This window comes from Castor canadensis, chromosome 2 (assembly GCF_047511655.1).
Source record: "Castor canadensis chromosome 2, mCasCan1.hap1v2, whole genome shotgun sequence".
NCBI lineage: Eukaryota > Metazoa > Chordata > Mammalia > Rodentia > Castoridae > Castor > Castor canadensis.
Window position 1 is genome coordinate 201,058,697 of NC_133387.1, and position 7,913 is coordinate 201,066,609.

Sequence of the window (7,913 nt, forward strand, 5' to 3'; positions counted from 1 at the left end):
GTTAGCACCTTTGTGGGAAATCAGTTCACTGCTGGACTTCCAATCCTATTTTGGGTTGAATCCTTGAGATAAAGAAAGATTGCATTGATACCTTAAGGGAGGAGGAGGACACAGGAGCCATTATGAGAGATAGGTGCCATTGTCACCTGGAGTTTGCATATGGCCTTGAGGTTGAGGGAGCTATGCAAGCCACACATTGCACTATGCCATCCTCTTGATTTATTCCTTGACTCTTCCGTGACTTCGGAATTGTGTACCTGGTGTAGTGCTCCCTAACTGAAATTATGAGGATTTTCAAGTAGAAAAGCCATGTCAGAGAATCATAGACCGTTACAAAGAACTGCAGATGTAATCTGGTCAAGTCCTACTGACATCCATTTTGGAAGCCATTTATGTGGCACGTCAGAGGAGCTGAGCTGCTTGTTCGATATCCTAGAGGAAGTCAGTGCTGTACCTGGAACTTAGAACTCACGTCTCCTGACATTTAGTTCAAATCATTACCCTCAGGTCTCTCTGGACCTTGATATATGTGACCTGGCAGCAATGGATTCAGTATGAGGGTCAGGTGTACATCCATGACTCTACTGTTTCTAGCCGCATCTTTACTGGCTGCTATTGGCTATGGTGCTGCAGGAAGTGTTTATAAAACAGGATCAAAGATCCCACCCCCAGCCAGTGGGGGGTTCCTGCAGATCTTTGTATCTATTTCTCTAATTCTAATAACCAACATAAGGCTTGACCCTGCTAACCATACCCTTCACTCTGGACAACCATACAAGACAAATGTAGGGGTCTGAACATTTGAATATACGCATGGTGCTTGATGAACATCTGTCATCCTTATTTCTCACTAAGTCACTAATCACCCTCCTGGCACTTAACCACCATGGGGTGGGAGTACACAGATGGAAGAACAAACATAAGTTGGGGGCAATAACATCACAATCTGTTAAGCTTGACATAATCTTTATTTGGCCACTTTTTAGCAGATTACTAATCTTTTCCCTCTCTTCCCTCTGCACTGTTCTTTTAGAAAATAGCTAAGATGATATCTGGGACTGTGAGATGCTCTGCGGCATCCTAGGTATGGAGGTTAAGTGACTATTTACTCCATGTGGTGGAGTGTGAGAGTCACCGCTGTTGAGAAGATACTTCTGGCCGCCATTACCTTGAGTTGAAGAGTCAGCAACCTACCAACCCCTTTATCCTGATCTCAGCCAACCCTGAACTTCAGGTTCTCCCAGCCATTCTGAATGGCCTGGCCAGGTCAGGTCCCCATTAGCCATGGCTTGACTGAAGCAGCAGCACTCTTGCTTGGGGCTCATCTCAATTCATGGATCCAATCAGGTCTCCTCCCAGATGCTTGCACCTGGCTGGAGTGTGCAACACATCAGTCCTCTCCTAGAGTCTCAAACGCCTCCCAGGCAATGCCTACAAACTTGTCCTCAGTCTTCATCCAGAGGATAAAGCAGAGAGATTTACTGCTGGCCCCTTCACCATGGCTCTTGTCCGTTTGTCCACAATGCTTGGGATCATGCCTCATGTGGCAAAGATCCCTAAGACATGGTCTCAGTTTTCTCCCCTCCTGGTTTATTGCAAAACCTCATGGAGGAATTCCTCAGTGGCAGCTCATGATATGTTCATAGAAGTTAAATGAATTTAGAAAATCCTCTTCTCTTTCCAACCCAGCTGATCTGAAAACAATGATCTTGAGGACTCTGAATGCTGCCCTGGATGTTAAGAACCAAATTCTGGCTTCATTTAGCATCCCTGATAACACAGTCCCTTTACCCTCTTAGTTATGCAGATGCCTCTGACTGAAAACAGGGAGGTCAGATTTCTCTAAAAGGTCATAAACCAACTCAATAGCTAGGCTCTCCCGTGTTGGAGAAAGTGTGTGCAAATTCAGAGGCCACCTGGACATTTCCTCTCCAACTTTCTACTTTGGCCCCTGAACTAAGGGAGCTGGAATCCTTACCCTCAGCTTTTGCTGAGGCTCCTAGACCTGAACGAGGTACAAACTGGCCCCAGAAACAGCCTGGACATAACATGTGTATTGCTCTTGAAGTCTTCAGAGGAATTGTAAACTTTCTACCCCATTTCTTCAAAAGATACAGATAAGCAGGTTCTTGTCCAAAAGATCCTTGTGTCCCTGTCTTTTTTTGGTGCCCATTAGTAGGTTGTAAACAGAGAAGCTGCAGTGTGAGTCAGAGCACCAAAAATTTCCCTCATTTAGTTTTTGAATAACCCACCACGTTTCCTGTCATGAAAAGAGGAATGAGAAGGATTGCATGAGAAAGAGCTATTTGAGGACTCATTTCCACACTGTTTACCTTGAGCATCACCCTGCAGGCCCTGTCTTGAAATAAAAATAATTTAATTTTACAAAATGAATTTTTGAGGTAGAAACAAGTTATGTGGATCTTTCATGTTAAAGTATTTTTCGTAGGAAAGGTACATTTAATAAATTTTTATACTGATATTGTCCAGTGTTTGATCTCAAGGTTACCATTCCCAGTCATGAAGGCTGTCACAGATCTGCTGATCTGACACTTGACACCTGTAATATGTTCTCAGTATTGAACACAGATGACACCAGACCAATTTCGACATAAACGATCCTTCATAAATTTGTAATAAACTGTTTGAAACAACAACGTATTTTTTTATTATGACATTAATGCCTGCTCTTACTATAAGAAATTAAGAACTTAAAAGGAAAGCTTAGAAAAATAGAGGCTAATTAAAACCCTATGACTCTGAGATAGCTTATAGTATTTGTGTGTGTTCTTTCAGACTATGATCATGTGTACTAATAGCTACATAGTTTTTAAATACCCTAGGATTGTGTACTTACATGAGCTTTGGGGTGACCACAGCTCACTCCCCACACTGCATGACACCAAAACTGACACCGAGAAGTTTGGTTGATTTTTTATCAAGATAATAGATTTCTGCAGACTTTTCTGGACTTTTATGACACAGAATCAAGGCAAAGAGTAGGAACAAGCACAGAGCCAGGACAGATGCTTTGCTTCAGAGAAGAAACCAGGGTAGCATGGGAGCTGGGAAAATTATCAACATCCATGGCCAGTCACCAGTCACCTGCCAGCTCGGGGACATGACGGCAGTGAGAAGTGCAGAGAGGCTTTGAAGACATTTCCTGTGCATGAAAAGATGTGTGTTCTATGCTGGTCTTGGGTATTTAGAATTATATGATAATTTTTTGTTGGATTTCAACAACCAACACAGTTGAAGTTGAACAAATTCGACTCCAACTGTCCTGACTACATATCATTCTGAAACCCTATTTTCTCCAGTCAACAATATAGATTGATACCAAGGGTCAGTAAACTTTTTATATGTATTTGTAAAAACATATAAATATGTATATGTATAGATATATATTATTTGTGTACATATATACACAAAATCTCTCTTTATATAATAATTTTGATTACTTTTAAGATGTTTTCCATTTTCAGAAAGTATATACAATGAACAATCTAATACACAAAACTACATTATTCTTGAATGATTTTGTTAGTTAGTTCCTAGAAGCATAATTACTGGTCTTGTGATCAAGGTTAGTTAGTCACCCTCCAGAAAGATGGTACATTCCTCTAAGCCAGAAGTGAGAGGGCTGTCTCTCACACCACGCCTGCTGATTATCTTCAGTTTTGTTTTTAATTTGCTTGGGAGACTGGGAAATAATGGAAATGTTAGACGTTTTTAAATTTCATTGCTTGAAAACGACATAGGACATCTTATCATTTTATTGACCAAGCAATAACATTGGCACTCAGATACTCTGAAGAGGCAAACAACTCCCATTGCAAAGCCAAAAATATCATTATTGTTTGCTTAAAGTGTTTAAATGAAAAGCTTGTTAAAATAACACAGTTAAAAGAATGTACCATAGAGCACGATAAAATCTAATAGAAGGCCAAACCTTCCAGATGAATAGCTCTGTTAAAAGAATAGTTTTCTTATTCACTAAATCAATTTTACCAGAATAATAAAAGGCCCTTAAGTGAATGTCTATAAAAAATAAACAGTATAATAATAAGGATCAAAGTAGTTTCCTTTGAAGGTCAGATAACTGTATTTTGAAAAGAAACTATATTTTCATAAGGACACAAAATAAATGCTTCTAGTATTTCCTTTTAGCAAATGACTCTATTTTATAGTTTTTAAGAGACCACTATTTTTAACATAGCTGTTACGTAAAAGTAAGTACTTTTCTAATAGTCTCATCTATAAAAGCAATTAATCTAATTTTACCTCTCCTAGAACTTGCATTCTTTCACACAGATTGGTAGGGTTGACCATGGCACACTTTGGGAACACTACCTGCACGTAATGTCATGACTTAAGGAAGTCATTGCTTCAGTAAATGGGGAGAAAGCATTTCTTTGATTTCAGAAGCCTTACATTTGCTTTTGCTGTTTCTGGAGAACTAATACCCACACATGTGACATTTCAATTTCTAGCAGTTAAAATAACACACAGGTTTTTGCCACCACTCTTCTTTAATTTTGCTGAAGGCATCCAGCCCTTGTCCCTGTTCCTATAGTTCCACAGTGACCTTATTTAAATTCCACCCAGCACAGAGTTGATATGTCCCAAATGAACCTATAATCTCTTTATCACCACCACACAAATCTGCTTGTCCCAATATTGTTTTCTTGAGCAGCTGCCCTGTTGCAGACAATAAAGTCATCCTAGACTTTCTAATTCCAAACACTGAGTCAGCCACCAAGTCCTATTGATTGTGCTCCCTAAATAGCCCTTTAACCCAGTTTCCCACCATTCCCTTTGAAATGCCCTTGATTAAGATCTTGATTACCAAAATGACACTCTTAAGACTTTCCTCTGCTTCTAATCTTCTGATCAAACACCAGCCCTCCCCTAATCAATTCTTCTTAAGACTGTCAGAAGAATAATTTCAAAACTCGGGTTTGTTTATATCACAACCTTCTAAAACACCTGTAACAGCCTATATTCGAAATTCTTATCTTCACATGGGAGCCTCTGTATTCTGATGCTTGCCTATCCCACTGCTACTCATAACCTCCATTACCCTAAAGATCATCTTAAAGCAAGTATACACTAAATGAAAATATTATGTCTCATAGAAAATACAGCTATTGGAGTTTTCCATGGCTCTTTGGCAGCAGAACACACAAACTTTGTTTCAAACTGTCTTTCCAAAGACATGTGTAGTGAACAGCTTTGGAAGACAGACAGTGTCTCCACCAGAGCAATGAGTAGGCTGGTTTACTGCCCAGTATAATGACTTTGAGACTAGGCTGGTTGTCCTACAATCCATTACAAACTATGTTTCTGAGTTCTCTAACTTTGTCTGAGTTATCTGCCACGACCGTGATAAAACTTATCACAGGCACGGCATTTCCCTTGGAGTTTTCCCATCACCCCAGAGGACTGGAGGACAAAGGGAAATGACTCAAACAAGAATCTCATGTGGCCAGCTATCTAGTAGGTAACAAAACCCTCTATCTTGTAACAAGTGTCCATTCTGCCAGATCCACTTGCCATCTTGCAAGTAGGATGCATTCTCAGACCCATCACTGTTCTTCAAAATGGCTCCAGGCTAAGCCCTATCCTTCTTAGCAGACAGCCCTTCCAAAGCCCATCCTGTGAAGAACTGTGCAGCAGTCCCCATCCACATTAGCATGGAGAACACTGCTGGCCAGCAGTGTGCTTGGCCCTAACCATATAAATATCCCAACATAGAAAGAACCATGGCCAAACAACTGTTTATGAAGAGTAGCGTCTTGCTCCCTGCCTGCATGTAACAAAAACCATGCTTCTTACCCTCACCCAGCTCGAGGCATTCACATCCATCCTGACATGGTTGATTGAAGAGGCTTCTTTCCTCTTCCTATGTCTTGTCGAGAATACTATAAAATCCAGAAGAAAATCCTGACCAAAAAAAAAAGGAATGTTCAGAGAATAGTCCATGTTCCAGAAGCTCTACCACAGAACCAGGATGTCTACACCTATCAGGGAATCCCTGGGAAAAGGAACTCTTAAACTTGGCACAGAAATATGGACTTTTAAAATAGGAGAAGCCTACAAATTCACCAACATCTTTTTTTTTTGGCTCAAGCATAAATGTGCTTTAATCGCTCTAGATAGATGAACCACAATTTGTTTATTTATTCACCAGTTGATGGATACTTCCAATTTTAGGCAATTATGAATAAAATTTACATAAAAATTCATGCATTGTACTTTATATAGACATATGTTCTCATTGCTTTTTTAAAACAATTTTATTGTGCTGGGGGTATGTAGTGGCACTTACAAAAGTCCTTACAATATATCATGCTTGAATTCACCCTGCTTCTTTCTCCTTTATCCCTACCCCCATTCCTGGAATAATTTCAACAGGTTTCTTTTTCCATTTACATACCTATGTTCACAGTATTTACACTATATTCAACCTCCTTACATCCTTTCCCCACATCCTCCCTGCTCCTTAGTGGTACCAATCCCCCTGGCAGAACCTGTTCTACACTAATACCAACATCTTTTAACAAAAATGGCAACTACCCTGCCATTGTTGGATACCTCACCTACAGACAGTCCTAAAAATCAACGATGCATAGCTGACTAGGGTATAAGCTCATATTTGGATGACTGCTCTGCACCCATCTCCTTCTCATTCATGTCAATTGTGGGATTTCCTTGTGTTTAGCTTCTTCTTCCCCATAAGAGTCTTGTTCAATCTTTGGAGCACTCATTCAGAGCCATTGACTATGTTTTACTTAATTACAACTCTCAACACCCAAATGAAGTTGTTTCACTGCCACAGTTTCTGAATGTAAGTTGATCCACCATACTTAGCTCTTGGAGGAATATGCAAATGGTTGGACATCATGTTCACCATTTGTTCCTTACAACCTTCAATAACTCTTACTTGATTAAATGGACTGGTAGAGGACACCAAGGGAGGAGGAGAAGGAAAGAAAGATAGTGAACAATAATGAAATACATCAGTCTGTGTAGGAACAGGGCATAAGGAAAAACTCTGGAAATTGTTTTTTAAAAACAAAAAACAGGATAGGAGGGAAAGGGTGAGGAAGGGCAGTTGGGGAGAGAGGGAGCTTACACTGACTTAAGCAAATGCATGTACAGCTAAAATACCAAGGAAAAAACCCCACTGAACAACGAACAGACACCTAAACAATGGACAAGAATGTCACACTAATGGGAGGACACTATCAGGACAGCGAGGTAAAAGAAGGTGAGTATGGTTAATGTACTTCCCATACAAGAATGAATATAGAATTTTTAAACGTGTTGAAATCAGCATCAGAAGGCAGCTAGGTAGAAAGGAGAAAAATAGAGGAGATGAACCGATTCAGGATATAATACACATATACATGGAAAGTCATAATGAAACTCCCTTATAGCTATGTTAAACAAACAAAAATGTCTTTTTTCAAAAGCGAAGGACAGGAAGGTAAAACAGGTCCTACCCGAGGCTTGGTACCAGTGGGAGGGAGGACATAGGAAAGGGAGAAGGAGGTGAATGTGATGGAAATATTACGTACTCATGAATGGACGTGGAACAGAGACAGCTGTTGACACCCTTCTAAGAAGTGGGGAGGGGGATAAAGAAGAATGATGGAAGTGAAGAATTTAACTAAGATATGTTGATAAGTACTTTTGTAAATGTCACAACATACAATACAATAATAATATAATAAAAATAAAATTTAAAAAATTATTTCAACACGATTGTGTGCCATTGATGCCAAAATCATGACTTAGCTACTTCCTGGGATTTGCTGTTGTACACCATGCTTTACCATTAAAAAGTGCTGACTAAAAGGTTGTTTATAATAACAGTAAAAACTAAATCATCCAGGCTCTCACACTTG